Genomic DNA, 19,173 nt, shown 5'->3' on the forward strand with positions numbered 1-19,173 from the left:
CCGATGTAAAATCAAGACGACACTATATACACTTGGCTCACTTCTGTAGGCAAATAGCTATCAAAATTGAGTAACTTGAAGTAATAAATTTCAGCTGATTGTCGCTTTAGCGGAAAGGTGATTGCGAAATCGAAGCAACATAGTTTGGCAATGTATGGCATACAGGCTGTCGAATGCAGTGAACGCGATGGCCTTTGGCAGCAAGTAAGGGAACCGTCAGTATTTACGACCTGGGGGTCATTCAAAAATTGAAAGTTATAAGGCTAGGGTGCTCAAAATGTTTTTTCTTTGTCTTACTCTGTCCTCAATGACATAATGATAGTTGATTATATATATTTTACTCTGATACATATTAAATAAAAAGGAAATAAATACTCTAACAGTATAAATAAATATGAAATAGATGAAGCAAGGCAAAAAACTACAAGTAGCTGCTACTACTAGCAATAGTTATTATGAAAGAGAAGATAGTGACGATGAGAATGATATCGTTGTTCATGTACGCAATGGCACCAGCGACAGAAAAGATGAGGATCAACAGTGGTGATGATGATGTCACACAGTAGTTTTCTGCAGACGTTACCAGGGTTGGAAGGAGAGGCTGGGTCATGGAGAAATGTTCTCGACAGATATCACTATAAGTGCACAGGATCTAGGACAAAACTGAAGTGTTGTGAATTCATCCTTTATATTATCATAGAAATGTATATTTTATTTGACTTGAGTTCAACAACCATTTGGACATTTAACCATACCATAATGACATGCTACCTATCCAAATTTAACAATACTATATGGTCGGAGACTGCTTATTAGGTGAGCTTTTATATCTACATATTGTTACATGGGCTCAGGTATGCCAAACTTTCTGTTTGAGAGGGGTTACTCAGTCATCATGGTTGGCTGGGGTGTGACTCAAAATTTCGGAGTTTCTAATGTAATTCCTCCGACCCCCAGGTCGTAAATAATGACGGCTCCCTAAACAGCTGTGAACGCCTGAGTCAGAACGATCGGGACCAGTATACGCACTGCTGTATCTCAGCGAAAATTTAGAAAAAAAACAATGGAGCTACTGCTAAGAAATTTACAGACTCTTGGCTCTTGATGCATCAGTTACTGATCAGTTACTGAGCTTTTATACTGGTAAAAAGGCATTCTGAATACAGCGGTAAATTTCCTCCCAAACGAGAAAGGATAACACGCGGGCATTCTGCATTGGACGCTGTCAATTTTACCTTGCTGCAGGCCCCACACCAATCTCGGCCCGGCCCCGCTGCACTTGTACAGTCTACTACCTCCATGTAGTACAGCCTTACAGGACTAGTAGCCGGCCAAACACAAAAAAAACAACGTCGCACTGTAAAATCCGTAGGTCAGAACCGTTGATCATAAATTTTCAGAACCAGTGATGTTTAAAAGTTTTGTATTGATCACTTCATTTAGGTTTATGTGAATGACTTTCTCATCGAGCTGCGTCTATAATTGTCCCGGGCATTGTCCATGCGAATTTGGGGCCTGCCTTAGCTCCCTCCGATCGTCTGTAGACTACAGCCAAACTCACAGTCCTGAGCAAATTGTACAGTATTGAAAGTCAGATATATGTATCATGAATTTTATACAAAAATATATAAACAACAGAATCAAACCAAGGGGTTAGTTTGCTGTCGGGCCGGGTGCGCAGGGGACGACTTTGCAGTGAGGCCGGGATCTCTCTTGTGTTCGAACATTACGGTGGCCCATATGTGACAGGTATAGACTTATTTACACAGACAAAACTTTAGTTTTGATGGACAAACCTTTAATTTGGGGGGACATAACTCTAATTTTTGCGGACAAAACTCTAATTTGGGCGGACACATCTCTGATTTCTACGGACAGAATTTTAATTTGGGCAGACAAAACTTTAATTTGGACGGACACAATTCCAATGTGGGCCACCAGATCTCTATTTTCTACGGACACAATTCTTTTTTCAGTGGACAAAACTTTCATTTGGACGAACACAAATTTAATTCTTATGGACACAAGTCTTATTTTGTGCAGATACAACTCTAATTTTCTTGGACACAATTTTCAATTTCCTGATATACAACTTTAATTGCTCCGGGACAAGTCTATAGGCGACTCCTATTTCAACAGCCTGCCCTCTAGTGTTCACTGTGACAACAAGCAACTTGCAAAGACAAAACATTAACTTTCGAGGACAAAACTTTCTTTTCCTCACGGCGGATATTAAAGTATCCCACAATACTGTTCGTCCGCTAATGGCGTTGTGCTACTGCGTTGGCAATATGGAGACTTGTAGCGACTCTATTGCGGAGTATTGTGAAGACGACTTGATCGAGTATTTCTTTTATAGAGGATATAGGTACGACGAAATTGTGTTGTTCCTGGCAAAATATTACGACATTCATATCAGTCCAAGAACTCTCATGAGGCGATTGGCACGGTTGAATTTACGGCGACGATGTGCTCATTACGATATCAATGTTGTGAGAGACTCTATTATTCAGATACTGGATGGCCCTGGCTGTGTAGGAGGGTATAGAACAGTGTGGCATTCCCTTCAGTTGCGTGGCATACGTGTGCCAAGAAGTGTTGTTCAAGAAATGTTGAGGGAATTGGACCCAGAAGGCAGCGAACTACGCAGAGCGCACCGTCTTAAACGGAGGGAGTATCTTTGCCCAGGGCCCAATTGTGTGTGGCACATCGATGGCTACGATAAGCTAAAGCCCTTTGGGTTGCCTATACATGGGTGTGTTGATGGATATAGCAGGAAGATTTTGTGGCTGTATGTAACCCGTTCTAATAACTTGCCAGACAATGTGGCCGCATACTATTTACATGCTGTGCGTGAATTTGGAGGGTGCCCCATTGAGTTGGATACTGATTTGGGTACTGAAAACGGGACAGTGGCAGCAATTCAGTGCTTCTTTCGAGATGACTCAGATGCTCACAGATATGTTGCCTCACAACGTAATCAAAGAATTGAGGCTTGGTGGTCATTTCTTCGCAGAAATCGTTCATCATGGTGGATCAACCTGTTCAAAGATTTGGAAGCACAGGGTATCTTTGACAGTAGTGATAGGCTGAATAAGGAATGTTTATGGTTTTGTTTTGCCGGCCTCCTTCAAGAAGATTTGGATCATGTGAAAGAACACTGGAACACACACTATATAAGACAGTCTCGAAATGAGACTGTCTGTGGTAGACCTGATTCATTGTACTTCATTCCAGAACACCATGGTGGCACAGACAATTTGATTCTGCCTGTTCCAGAGCAAGAAATAAACTATGCAGAAACACAAATCATTGAATCAGATGATACAAATGAATACCAGGATTACTTCAAGTATGTGGTTCAAAGTTGTCAACTGTCAGTACCAGATAATTGGAGGGAAGCCAAAGCCCTGTACGAGAATTTACTTGTATGTGCAAATGATGGCACATAATGTGCATTAAGAAATGAATGCAGTGGAACAGTAATTTTTCGTTTTGCATTGTTGAAGCCCCATGAGCTGCAGCTCAATAAAATTTGTGAATCAAATGTCGCCAATATTCTTGTCACAGATATTTTTGTAATTAATAACATTGTATATCATAAAAATACTTATTTGTGACAAAACAGTAAAGACAATAAATAGATATCAGTGTATTTGAAATTTCCCACCATTTTCTAAAACATCAAGTATTGCAATGGAAGAAACAGTATGCAGTGTCTCAGTGGTATTCAGTTCCAAGTGTTCTAGAGAATGGGATCACATTTTCTTTACAAAGATTCATATAGGTAAATACTGCATTGTCTTTTGCAGTATGCGTTAAAAGGAAATTTCAGTACAGTGAAGAATGTTGGTTCAGTAATTCAAAACTGTCATTTTAGAATCCTTCATTCATGTCTCATGCTATATATGGTTGTCAGGAAGTCATTGGGCTTAGAGAGGGAGTTTGAGTACATGTAAAAGCATACAATACAAACATATTTCAGGCCCATTCATAAATTCATATAAATAGTATGTTTAGTCACCAATACCTGCATCCATACAGCCAGAACTCTTTGTTTTGAAAAGTGAACTTCAGATGCACCTAAATCTTCATCTCAAAGTCTGATCCTTACGCTGATTTGGTGTAGAGGCCACTCAATTGTTACAAAATTTGCAATGGGGTATTTTGTAGAGAGTTTTGCAATGTGAAATATCCAATAACTCTCTTGGTGTTACTTCACATGTGGTTCTTCAATTCACATGCAACTTCATTCACATGCAAGCATGTATGGACAACGTATATGCTTAGTTTCTGAATAAAAAAAACATTTATTTCAAAAAACAAGTATCCAACAGTAGACCAATCAATAGTGTGTTTATCATTTTTTCACTATTCTTTATACACACACATATTTGCCATAATGCAAGATCCATTGAGTGTCAAACTTGGACCTATGAGACATCTTACACACCTTGTTTGATTTCTAAGGTTTATGATCAGCAACTTTCTGTAGTGATTTCAGAATTACAATTTCAAACTATTAGAACTGGTCTCAAAATTATGTTATGAAAATAAACACTTTCTGATAACTACTAACCTCCACCCACAATGTACTGGGAGAAAAATATAGAACTGCCCAGCAATAGTTGATTTATTTGACTGAAGTTTGCTCCAGAGGTGTGAAACCGTTCTGGGCTCCACTTAACTGAATTTTAGAGTGCATTTGGCTCTACAATTTTATATTGAACAATGTCCTTGCCTGAGGAGACTAAAAAAGTACATCAATTATCTTACAGCGTCATTTCATTGCAAGTTTTACAATGAAATGAAGCTGTAAGATAATTTATGTACCTTTTCAACCATAAATGGATGTTGCAACATACAGTAAAATGCTAGATCTCTGACCTGTAGAATTTACATAACCCCTGGGACATTATTATCAGCCATTTTGAGGTCAAAAAGTCAACCAGAGTTGCAGCTGATAGACCTTTAATAGTATTGATTCAATATTGTAAATACAGTGAATAGTAAACAACTGTATGTCAACTTGGTATTTGTAGTACAGGTGAAGAGTATCAGTCATAAACATTGGGAATGCAGGAAGAGAATATTTGAAACTTTTCACAAAACTGTAAGTTATATAAACACTGAATACAAGAAGAGAATATTTGAAACTTTTCACAAACTGTAAGTTATCATAAACACTGAATACAAGAAGAGAATATTTGAAACTTTCATCTCAAAGCACCAAAGCTATGCATAGAAATATTCTAACAATGTGTGAATGGTGCAGATACACAAAAACCTCATTAACAATCAAGAAAAACTTTGTTGTAGCTTTAGATGGTATAACTTTATCTAATCAAAGTAAAGATCTAGCATCAAGTGCTTGGTAAATGTATAAGATACAGGTGTGAAGATCCTTGTTCTCCATGGGTTTTTTTCAAGTGTTTTGTCCAACAAAAATCTCCAAAGTCACAGTTTCTAACAAGATCAAACTTAGCATGAGGACCTTCTAGTGCTAACCAAATGTGATTACAATTTATAAAAGAAGTGTTAGCAATGCGCTGTAAGTCTGACATCTTAATTAACATTTAGTATACAGTAATCATTGTGAGCTAAAAGGATTAAAGCCCCATTAGCTATATCCTTTCTGGCATGCTTACCAAAAAAATACAATCTTTGAAGACATGTTTTGGATTCTTTGACTTTAAATCACTATTGATTCTGAAAATGTTACAATTTTTAATAATTTGCAATAGATTTGGTTAGTCAAATCCAAACATCTACAGATAACATCATGAATTTTTCAACAGTATTCAAGCTCAGCTGGAACTCTAGACCCTCTAGCTTTACTTTTTGTCTAGAATGATGCCAATACTTCAGAGTAGCTCCCCTTCTCAAAACCAGTGTATACTACACATACACAGGTAGAACACTGATTGATATATGTTAGTGTTAGTATTAACTTTAGATCACGATGAAGTGTCTCTAACCATATAGTTATAAATAAACTTACAAGGTGTTAATCCATCCGTTAAAAGGTATCATTCAGACTCGGAATATGACTTGGCATAAGTAATAATTAACGCAAACATTACAACAAGAAACATTAAATATGCAATGTGCTTGGATGTATATTATTGAGATCCCTGATTATATACCTGTATCAAACCGGGCTACTGAATGAAACACAAACAACAATCAAAGTGAGACTTGAGTGGACACCGTGGGTCATCAGTATGTATTAGGGAGATGGTGCAGTGGCAAAGAATGTGAATTTTCAGAAGAGTTACTTTCAGAATGTGCTTAGGAATACAATTCAGAATAACATTCAGACACTCACTATGTGAGATAATATTCTGTATATTCCAGAAGAGTCCTTTCAGAATGTGCTTTGGAATACAATTCAGAATAATATTCAGACACTCGCTATGTGAGATAATATTCTGTATAAAAGGTAACAAGTCACTGACATTGACATAGTCCCCACTTGTAATAGGAGTATTAGTCTTGATGGGGCAGGGAAATGAGGTCATTAAGAAGTATCACTGGAGTGTATATGTTCAGATCTATGGACACATAGGTCGATGTCATTGTTCCCATTTTGAAACAAGAGGCATGTCTAAGTTATGGTTCTAAATCGGGAAAAAAGATCAGACCTCTAGCTGTATTGGCCAGCCAAGAAATACATAGTGCATAATAAATGAGGTACAAGATGTGACATCTTAAAGTCTACTATCCTATCAAAATTGAAGCGTAAAGAACTTGTGGTTACTGAGTTATGCATATATATGCATATTCAAGGTCAAAGGTCATCAAGGTCACGTGACATTTTGAAAAAAAACCCATGGTATTGCTAATTAATCCATATATGCCAAAATTCAGACCTCTAGCTCTATTGGCTTGCCCACAATTATATATGGGCATAATTAACGAGGTAAAGCATGTGTTGTCATAAGGTCTCCCATCCTACTAAATATAAAGGACATAGCACTTGTGGTTACTTATTTATTGACATAATCGTGTATTTTACGTAAAAGGTTATCGAGGTCACATGACATTTTGTCAAAAAATTTCTATCCTATAGTCTGTCCCTATATACTAAAAATCATACATTTACCTCTATTGGCTTGCTCAAAATTAGATATGCACATAATTAATGAGGTACAATATGTGGCGTCATAAGGTGTCCCATCATACCACATATGAAGGGTGTAGCACTTGTGGTTCCTGAGTTATGGACAAATATGTATATTTGAGGTCAAAAGTCACCGAGGTCACGTGACATTTGTCAAAAATATTGTATTGCTAAGTTATCCCTATATACCAAAAACCAGACCTCTAGCTCTATTGGCTCGCTCAAAATTAGATATGTGCATAATTAATGAGGTACAATATGTGGCGTCATAAGGTGTCCCATCATACCAAATATGAAGGGTGTAGCACTTGTGATTACTGATTATGGACAAATATGTATATTTGAGGTCAAAGGTCACCAGGTCACATGACAAAGGTCACGTCACATGACATTTTGTCAAAAAAATTGTTTGCTAAGTTATCCTATATACCAAAAATCAGACCTCTGGCTCTATTGGCTTGCTCAAAATTAGATATGCACATAATTAATGAGGAACAATATGTGGCATCATAAGGTGTCCCATCATACCAAATATGAAGGATGTAGCATTAGTGATTACTGAGTTATGGACAAATATGTATATTTGAGGTCAAAGGTCACGTGACATTTTGTCAAAGCGTCTGAGATATCTGCGTGAACGGATGGACTCACATGGATGGACTGACGACTGACATGACCCAATCTATGAGCCCCTGGACTTTATCTGTGGGGACTAAAACTGTGTCACTGCATCCTTTTTGCAATATGAATACGATGAGAAACTAAATTTTTATTTTTCTTGGCTTATACATGGGAGTCTATGGACTGCCTTATACATGGGAGTCTATGGACTGCCTTATACATGGGAGTCTATGGACTGCCTTATACATGGGAGTCTATGGACTGCCTTATACATGGGAGTCTATGGATTGCCTTATACATGGGAGTCTATGGATTGCCTTATACATGGGAGTCTATGGATTGCCTTATACATGGGAGTCTATGGACTTCCTTATACATGGGAGTCTATGGACTGCCTTATACATGGGAGTCTATGGACTGCCTTATACATGGGAGTCTATGGATTGCCTTATACATGGGAGTCTATGGATTGCCTTATACATGGGAGTCTATGGATTGCCTTATACAGGGGAGTCTATGGAGGTGAAAACTAAAAAGTCCTCTAACACGGCCAAATTTGATCACATTGTGAAACAAATCAACGTGCATCTGTATGAGGTAGAGTACTATCCTTTTACCAAGTTTGAACGAAATCGCTCCAGGCGTCTCTGAGATATCTGCATGAACGAAAAAAGTCATAAAATATGCAAATGAGCAATTAATTAATAAGCCACACCCACCAAAATCTAATCAGATCTAAGTCTCATCATGATAATACCAAATACCAAATTGCATGACATTGGACCTAAGGGTTCTTAAGTTATGAGTGGAACAAAATCTGTCTACGGACGGACGGACAGACGGACAGACGGACGGACGGACGGACGGACGGACGGACGGACAGACGGACACACACACAGACATTGTGGCGACATAGGACACCTTTGGTGCTTCGCACCACGGTGTCCAAAAATGATGTACGATAAAATTATAAGGGCTTCACAACATAATTCTTTCAAGGTAATCTAACACTGGCAAAAAGGGAGAAAACACCTGTTGTAAGAATACTGATTTGAAAATATACTGGCAGTCGGATGAAAACTTTCATAAAATATAATAAATGCTACATTATATTGCATTGGCTTACATTATGTGGTTTGAAAGTTACATGCCACTATGGACAGGGTGAGTACTTAAAATATCAAGACTAGCATCTGATAATAGGATGGTAACAAAAAAGAGGATGGTATTTATGTACACAGGTGATGCGTTTACAGTGAGATCTGCTTGCATGTATTCAAAAAAATTCTCATGCATATCCAAAACCTTTAGCATTTGCAATTCCAAATGCAACATCATTTTTGAACTCATTGTATGTGTTATGTACAACTGGTAAGTGAAGTATACAGCTGCAAGTATTGGCCTTGGGAAACCTTGATGGTGCACCGGACTCATCATTTTGATGCAGAAATTGAATTTCTAATCTTAATCCAAAGATAAATTCACTGCAGCCAGTACTGAACATGAGAATTTGTGGAAGTGTTATGTTAGGAACTTCACCCTCTTCAACATCCTGAAGAAAATCTGCCCAATAGGACAACACATTACTTTCAACATTAAATTTGTTTGATCCAATTTCACTTCTTGTGTGTTGTACCTTGTTCTCAGCAGCAAACATATCTGCTGTGAGAGCAACAGATTGATGACAAAATGCTGGCTTGAAACTATTTGGATACTGCTGCATTGCAGCAAGTACTCCAAGTGTAGATAGACCATCTCTAAACTGATCAAGTGCAGGTCTGTTCCTGCCATATAAATACCATTTTACTGAAGACAGAATAACCCTTTCTTTGTCATCTTCACATCTGATTATTTTCCATGTGCCAGCTAAATCAAGGAAATTCTCCAAGCTTCCAGTTATCACACTATCAGTTTCAGACAAAGTGGCATTCTTTAGTTTCATTAATTCCATTTTACCATAACTATTTTGTGGGAGGTCATCCAATGTAGGTTTTGCACCATCTGGCCCAAACACTACAGCATCAAAAAAATGCTCAGCAAAACAGTGTGGGAGGGGACCCCCATGAACTAAGGACATGGCAATCAGTTGACCAGCAAAGTAGTATTCATTCTCATCAATACACTTGGCAACACAAGAAATATACTTTGAATCTGCATCACCATCAAACAGCTGAGAATTTGTGATATGATTCAAACTAAGTGTCAACATTTCTCTCATTGGTCCACCTGCGTCAACTGCTCCCTCTGATGACCCCTCATCATCTGTAAATTTGACAGATATTTTGTTACAAGGATTAAACGACTTGCGTTTCAACCCCCTTTTTACACCTTCAAGGAGTTTATTCCTTGAAATGTTGAACTTTGATATCTTATCTTTGTTGATTTGAGTAGCTAAATTACTCAAAATTTCCTGAAATGGAATTTCTGCTGGCAATTCTGGTGAAACTACTTTAACATCATCTTCAGAATCAGAGCAATGATTATCAAGGTCATCTGTGAAAAGTGTGGCATATACACTATCAGACACTGTTTGAGTTACATCATCTCTTTTGAACTCTGTTTGTGAATCCATGCTTTTAGTATCACTTTGAACTGACTGGCTATTATGACAAACAACTCTATGACCTGTGTTTGAATCAGTAGGGTCTCCAAATTTGATTCTCCTCCTCTTATTTGGAGGGTTGTTATCTACGTCACTTGTTTTCAGACTAATTGTAGATCTATCAACTGACTTGAATTCATGATCATCAATCCCATTATCATCATCATAATCACACAATACTTCATTATCTTCATGATCAATAAAACTTCAAACCCTTCTGCTTTATCAAAATCATGCTCTGGACAAAGATACAGGCATATTCTTTTATACTCCTTTCCAACTGTTTCTTTGTATTTACAAAGGGTAAAAAATTATTTTCTCCTGGTAAGAATATGGCTCTTGTGCCAAAGAGAAGAAAATAATTCATAGCATCCTAAATAACTTTTTGTGGAACACTTTCCATTTGCTTAAACCACTTTCTAGGATAGCAGAGTAATTTGCATTTCGATGCACTTTAATGGGCAGTCGTTTACCCCAATGTGGTTTCAATACCCCAGTTTTCTCATCAAAATACATAAGACCAATGTTTATGGTAACTTGCTCATCTTGTGACTATGATTTCTTCTTGCTGGCTGTAAAAGGCAATTTCCGGAAGACAGAACTTTTTTCATCTTTGTAAGACTTGAATGATTTTACTTTGCCAAAGAAGCCCTTCTTGTGTTCCTCAACATCTGAAAAAAATTGAGAATGTTACAGCAACATGAAATCAAAATTTAACAACATACAGGGTATATATCAAGTATTTAAAAATTTCATGCAAGAAAGTTACACGAGGTTCAGTGGACATATGTTTTTTTAAGTAGTGACATGGGTGATTGACAAATTCTTAACAATCCATATTCTTGTTTATTTTCATGTGATTTCTCAGCAAAAATGTTCAAAAGTCCTTTTTGAAGAAAATCTTAATGGACAGTGTGAGTATTTTATCTTGCTCTGTATTCTAAAACCACTAAGTATTTATAAAAGGTTAAAGCAATGAAATAATAATAAATAAAATATGTTTACCAAAAAATAAATTGATTTGAGAATTACTTTTATCATAGTCACTACAATTTCCAACAAAAAATTGAGCTAAATCATTTTTGTCTGGCAAAATTACATACTGCAAGGCTGATTGTTGTACATATTTGAGGGAAAGTACTGCTGCCTGGTGTGAGGGCATGAGAATTAAGTGTGTCTGACACAAAGTACACATACCGGTAAATGCAATCACTATGTAGTACAAAGCTGATACATTTTCAAACAGGCATACTCCATGGTCATTTCAATAGATTTTAGGTGTCTCCTACGATAGCTTTTGCATTGTAGCTTTCAGAGGCGATTATACAAATTGTGTTAGCACCATAGTGTCGATCGGCTTGAGCATAGTGGTGGAAGTGACAACTCACCATCCTCAAGACAACACAAACACACCGCCCTCAGCTTTGAGTGCCCCTGAAATCTCACAACACTGAACTTAGTCTCAGTTTCAGATTCAGTTTCCAATTCGAGGGACTGAGCATTACTTTGCATTTATAGTAGTTTTTACTATTTTTTCGAGTCATTTAAGCCCATTAGCTGCTTTTCTTCATTTTGCTTAAAAAACTTTACCACCCAATCTTCGATATCTTGGCTTCTCAACATTAAGTCACATTACCTCTGAAAATCTTACTAATTCAATCACTAGCAATGTAATGGGTCTATCAAATTTAATCATCTTTGCATACTCGTTGGTGGCAGCCATACTTGGCTGGCAAGCCAAAAATCATTTCTTTGTTAAAATCTAAGTTGTTTTGCCAATCCTAAGGCCTTTGCCTATATCAGGAAAATTTAACGGCTACACATTGGAAAGGACTTTTGAATAAGCTACTATTGATTAAAATTATTGTGTTCAAATTATATGAAAAGATGCAGCTAATGGGGTTTCAACTAAGTTTAGCCTCTCTAACCCGAAACTGAATCCAAATCCGAAAGCAAACCTCTCCACCGTGCACCTCCAGCTCCCTATGGAGAAAAAATAAGAACACTAACCTTTTGTTTTGCAGTCAGAATACACGACATACAGTTCAACATTATCCCATCCGCAGTGTGGTGGGTAAAGGACACGTCCTTCCATCCGTACTCCTCTGAAACGTTCTGATTCGCTACGATTAGGGCCAGGACGAAATGTCTTTGGTTTGTACCTCAAACCACATGCACCGGGAAACTGGCCTTCCAGTGTGCTTAATAAAACTGTTAAATTTTCCTCTGTGGGAAGTTCGATGGATTCGCCTGTCTTGATATTGTCTGTAACGCAAACAAACCTGGAGCTGGACATGGTGATACTTTTTTCGTCTGCAACACAAGCGCTAGCACTATAGTACACACGTTGGCGCGGCGATCTACTGCGATGTCGACGAACAGTATTGTGGGATACTTCAATATCCGCCGTGAGGAAAAGAAAGTTTTGTCCTCGAAAGTTAATGTTTTGTCTTCGTAAGTTGCTTGTTGTCACAATGAACACTAGAGGGCAGGCTATTGAAATAGGAGTTGCCGACGTTGAAATGAGACTTGTTCCGGAGTAATGGAAGCTCTATCGCAAGAAACTAAAATTGTGTCCAAGAAAATTAGAGTTGTGTCTGTACAAAATAAGACTTGTGTCCATAAGAATTAAATATGTGTTCGTCCAAATGAAAGTTTTGTCCACTGAAAAAGAATTGTGTCCGTAGAAAATAGAGATCTGGTGGCCCACGTTGGAATTGTGTCCGCCCAAATTAGAATTGTGTCCGTAGAAATCAGAGATGTGTCCGCCAAATTAGAGTTTTGTCCGCAAAAATTAGAGTTATGTCCCCCCAAATTAAAGTTTTGTCCATCAAAACTAAAGTTTTGTCTGTGTAAATAAGTCTATACCTGTCACATATGGGCCACCGTAGAACTTCTGCTTAGCGGCTTACAATGCAATGCTGGAGCTCCATCGCATCGCAGCTAGCCGATAATTGTACTACTGTTGTCCTTGTGAGGATTAGATACCCGTTACGTTCGATATAATTGGAAATACTTTTAAATTTAATAAGTAAGACTTTTGGCTGCATTAAAGATATAATTTTTCCTTTCTGAGCGTTTTCAATTACGCCGTACGGCAACGATATGCGAAGTTGATAGGCTGTACGTATACGTGTTGCCTGCAGCGTAGCCTGGCCGTACACAAAACTTCGTTTGAGTAGACGGAGCAGAATCAGTCCCGTCATTTATTTTCAACGAAATTTTCATTATACTCCATAATGGAAGAAACGACTAGTTCAATGATTACAATGGTGAAGTGTTGAATTTTTATTCATATATGTTTTTCTCTCTCAATTCATTCAGCAAACTCTCCGTACCATCGGTCACAACGTGCAGTGCCTTGCATGAAGCTTACAATCGACTGCCTCCGTCGTTAGTTTAGCTGTTCAATTCGACGTCTGTTTGCACGGCTCATTATATTCGGAACAATCTATAAACACTTGCATATTTATATCTTTCCGGTATTTCACCCAACTTTCGCGCGTTTTTAGCTGAGTCTCCAGTTTCGATGGACCAGCCCTTTTCAAAGAGCGTAATATGGTTTCTACGGACGCCACAGTAAAACTTGCGTAGATGTGGTTGAGCATGCGCGGTGGTGTGATTACGTTTCGTTTCGTGTGTCAACAAAGCTGACTTCTGGTCCGGACAAGAAGTCATTTTTCAATCCTTTTACTGTTAATCGTGAGGCGGGCTGGGCATGCAAACCATGCGATTCAGTATTAATTATGGTCTGCTTTCACATACTGAGGATGTCACTTTAATAAAAAATATGAAAAAAAATGTTAAAAGTTACAAATACTGGGGCTTTAATAATCAGTCATATTTTTCAGCACGCCCAACTTTAACATATCAAGCATACATACATCAGAGATATCTGTATGTTCAATATTTTTCAGCGTGCTCTTCAAGCTCATTACTTTAATATATCATACATCTTTCAGCATGCCCTTCAGGTGCATGACAAGGCATATATATCAGAGATATCAGGATGTTTCATATTTTTTGGCGCGCCCTTCGGGCGCCATACTTTCAGAGATATCTTGATGTTTGCTAGTGAAAGTGTACCATTATGAAATCTGCATTTCATATGAAAAGGATGACAAATTCCTGATACTTTTCTCTTCTCTCTGTGAGAATTCAGTATGAGAAAGCAACATGCACAAATATTTCACAATATATATTTGATACAGTGACTTATTTTAGAGATAGAAAAATGACAAGATATCTTTCCTTCTCATTGATGCAATTATTTTCCTTTGTTTCATAGGTTTTCTGTAGAAAGATGCTTTTTTATGAACAAAATAACAGTTAAAAAAGGCAGTTTTTGTCATTATTAGCTGTGCTTTTATGGTTTCAATGTTTACAAAGAAAAGGTCCTCTCAGACACTGTACACATCAGATTAATTGGCTAAAAAAGCTCTCTATGGCTCCTCAGTAGATTTAATTGGATGGTTGGCAAGTCTTAACACCCATCAAAGTTTTTGATTCACTGCTTTTTCCTCTTTGATATTAATGATTGACATCCATTTCTGTACAACAGTTCAGGACATCTGGTTAAGCAGAGAAAGTGTGAAATACATTCACAGCTCATTCAAAATACAGCTCATTCAAAATGTACTGTTTTTAAACTTTAATAAGATTGACACTTTGAAATTCCTATCTTACAACTGACATGTCAACAATTTCACTAAAACATAGAATGACTATTTAAAATATAAATATATGTAAAATGTAAAATAATATATATATATGTATATATATATATATATATATATATTATATATATATATATATATATATATATATATATATATAATTTGTGTCCATCTTTGTTTTACCTTTGTCGCGCCCGGGGGGGGGGGTCCCCCTGTTTTCGAAATTTGGAATAGGGGGGTCACCCTGTTTTCAAAATTTGGAAATGGGGGGTCAGCCACTTTTTGACGTCGGCAAAAAAATAATCCACCGCCCCCCCCCCCGGCCGAAGAAACTGACCAGTCCCTTACAAGCCTCACCTGTGTCGCCGATTTGTGAGCCTATTACTTTATACTCGCTATCTCTGTAAAGTATTTCAACGAAAACAGGTTATATCTCTTAATTACCCTCCCTAAATCCCCTTCTACCTATCACCAATACCCGGAAGGGGGGGGGGGGGTGCGCTTATCGCCCAGACCAAATAACTGTTAGCAGCTCATCGCTTGCTTGGCTTTGCCTCACAGGCGATCGTTAGCTGGTTAGTCTGCTAAGTAGATCGATTTTCGGATCGATCTATCGAGCCCGTAGTCGATATGCCCGCCACTGCAACCTGCAGTGGCGGGCATATCGACCACGGGATCGATAGATGGAGCCAAAAATCGATCTTTTTAGCAGACTACCCAGTTAAGTAGCGCCTGTGCTTTGCCTACTCTAGTAAATGCTTGGAGTTTCACTGAGGCAAATCCTGAAAGCTCGTTGCCACAAAAAGTTCGAATTTACATTGCTAAGTAACTGTGAAGTGCGCTCTACATCAGTTCTCAATTCTGTGTGTAGGCCTACACTGCCTACAGACTACAAAGGCAACTTCGCATTGTTTGCACTTTGTGCGCATATTGTGCAATATTTTGGCAGTGATCCTGAACAACAGAATTCAGTGAAGCTGGATTTTTACGTATAGTAGGCCTATGTTATTGATGACATAAACTTTTTTCGGTTAGCAGTTTTCGAATTATGTTATTGTGACCAATTACAGTGTAAGTTCACACTTTTGGGGGGTTTACAAGTACAATGTAAAAGGGGAAAGAAGAACAATGGGTGTGCATGTGTGCGAGTGATATGGCAGAGTAGGAGTTTTAATGCAAGAATTTCTGGTCGGTGGGGGGGGGGTGAAAATTCGCAGGTGATAGGTTTCTGTCTAGGATGGAAGCGATCGAAGTCAGATGTGAAAAGCCGAAGAAACAGAAGTAGAAGAATACATGTAAGAAAAAGATCTTTCAATTGATTGAATATTCAATACTATAAGACTGGTCAGTTTCCTTCGGCCTGCTGGGCGGTGAATAATTTTTGTGGACATCAAAAAGCGGCTGACATCCCATTCCAGATTTAGTCATTCCGTTTGTGTGAAATTGTTGACGTTTCATTTGTAGTATTTATTTCAAATTGTTATGTAATTCTCCTCCATGACCTGAGTTTAATTAGCTCAGTTTACAACGTTCTAGAAGGTCATGTTTACTACAAGTGAAGATATTGAGTTGAGTTGCCTTTTCACAGTTCACACTGTTGAACGGCAACACATAAGACGTCTTTGTCTCAAGTTTATTTTTCATTTTAACAATGATTCAAGCGGATGATGAAAAGTCAGTTTTTGACGAAAAGCACTTTAATCAATATATAAAACAATTCATTTAAAGTTCATGCAGTGAATGAAATGTTTACATTCTCATCGTACAATAACAAAAAATCAAAATTTTGAACAGTAAGGATTCTAATTCTAACGAAAAAAAAAATATGTATATAATTACAATTTTTTATTCTTAATCCAATTTGCCATTATTAAACCCAAAATTCCGGAGATTAAAAGTTTTATTTGATGGAATATTTCAACCTTCCAATATTGTCAATTTTATAAAACCGTTATAAGTATCATCTAGGTCATGTATGTCTGTACTTTTTATAAAAACTTTTCTTCGGTTGGTCACCATGCTCAGTTTTTCACTATTTGGCAAGTTGTAACCATTTTGCATACTCTCTCATGATCGTAATGTAGGGAACTCTTCAGTGGGCTCCATTGCATGACCTGGCCAGATTTGGATTAACACAAGTCGGCTTAGACTGACGAATCCTTAGTCCACTGATGCATTTAAAATGAATCAATTTACGAACTTACCTTAAAAATCTGGCTCTACAAAGTGCTGATAACATTTCTATAAGCACAACAGAATATTTATGTGTGTGTCAAATACGGGGTCAAATAAAGGCAGTGTCGAACATCTGCGAGCATAATTGCGCAATTGCTTTTCAAATTAAGACAACAGGGGAATGAAAGACTCTTAATCTGTGATAACAACGAAATTTAATGAGTCAGAAAATATTGACATTAATGTCAGCAGATGGTATTATATCCCATACTCATGTATACTATTCAGCGACCTGATGCAGGGCAGCAGGATACAAATTCTGTTCCAAACTGTGGTAAGCATTGATACTTCTCCAGGGAGCTGTGGTAGAATTTCTGTCCACCTGAACCGTGACTGCTGTGTTGTAGGATACTAATTCTGTTCCAAACTGCACAGAGCACTGGTACTTCCCTAGGGAACAATGACTGCTGTGTTGTAGGATACCAATATTCTGTTCCAAACTGCACAGAGCACTGGTACTTCCCTAGGGAACAATGACTGCTGTGTTGTAGGATACCAATATTCTGTTCCAAACTGCTATTTCTGTATCTGCCAACTGTCCTTAACAGAAACGCTGATAAATTTGTGTTCAAAAGCCTTGATGATTGATTGTTAATCACAACAATAGTCTTGATGATAAGATTCTTTATATCACCCTGTTACTTTATTTGTTTATTTGAATGATTGCAATAAACCCAGTGTAAGTTTACAGTTGAAAAATGATTGGGAACAGGGGAAAGTACTTAATTAAATATATGCAACAACTAAAATTAAAATTCTGATGGAATTAACTTAAAAACAATACAGAAATATCCAAGATCTGTTTATTGTTTCTCATGTACAATGTTTGCACCTCATGGCAATTCATGATTTTGTATCATTAGTTCCCTTTGCATAATGAAGACAAGAAGGTTCAAAAGGTTAACTTTTAGTGGACGTTTAACGTTGTGACGTTTATAATCACTTCCATTTCAGTGTGCTTATTTCTACTCAGTTAAAAATGACATAACAACGGTCAGTGTGGCGTTCTGTTCATTACTTTATTTATCCTCATGTACAAAATATAACCTTCTTGGATGTTGTTGCCTATTCGTTTCGCTTACTGAATTTGATGCAAGGAACATTCGCCCTGGTACCATGGTACGCGATTGTCGTAATAACAAAAAATTGTCGACGTCGGAAGATCCACGAGATCGGCAGCTTTTGGCCAATAGCCGCGCCGTGTGGCCAATAGCCGCGCCGTTTGGCCAATAGCCGCGCCGTTTGGCCAACAGCCGCGCCGTTTGGCCAATAGCCGCGCCGTAGGCTGAAGTTAAACCAGCGTGAAGAGAAATATAAACATACATAATTATTAAATGCCGATTTAATTTAGCCGATTTAGCAAGCTTTGACTGTTGCATGAGTTAGTGATGCCAATCAAAAGACAGTTATTAGAAAGGTACTGTAACACTTTGTGTAAACAGACAACACTGAACCGATGTAGAATACGAAAAGAAAAGACGTTTGATCAATTGACTGATGATATGCTTTCCTATGATCAGCTCATTGATATAAATTTAAAATAATAAGAACTGATCTTTCAAAATTCGTCCTAGCTGCACTTGTCGTGACTCGCCTGTCTTATAAAGGTTAAAAATTATCAAATTAATGGAATACACGGCATAAAAAGCCACAAAGGCAAAACAGTTTACTATTAGAAGACGAAACAATAAACAAATATACAGAAGACTTGAACTTTTAAAAGTGATGAAAGTGACCTGATGTACGATATCAATATTTGGTAACAGGATGTGAGTAAAAAGACGAGGAAATTAGCGATAATTTCACAAATGGAAAGAACCCAAGGTGATGTCTTGACCTTCAACATCATTAGACTTGAAGATTTCGCAATAAATCATCAACGTTATTGTCAAACTTTTTAAAGTACAAAGTATTCA

The sequence above is a fragment of the Ptychodera flava genome, chromosome 12 (genome assembly GCF_041260155.1).
Source record: "Ptychodera flava strain L36383 chromosome 12, AS_Pfla_20210202, whole genome shotgun sequence".
NCBI lineage: Eukaryota > Metazoa > Hemichordata > Enteropneusta > Ptychoderidae > Ptychodera > Ptychodera flava.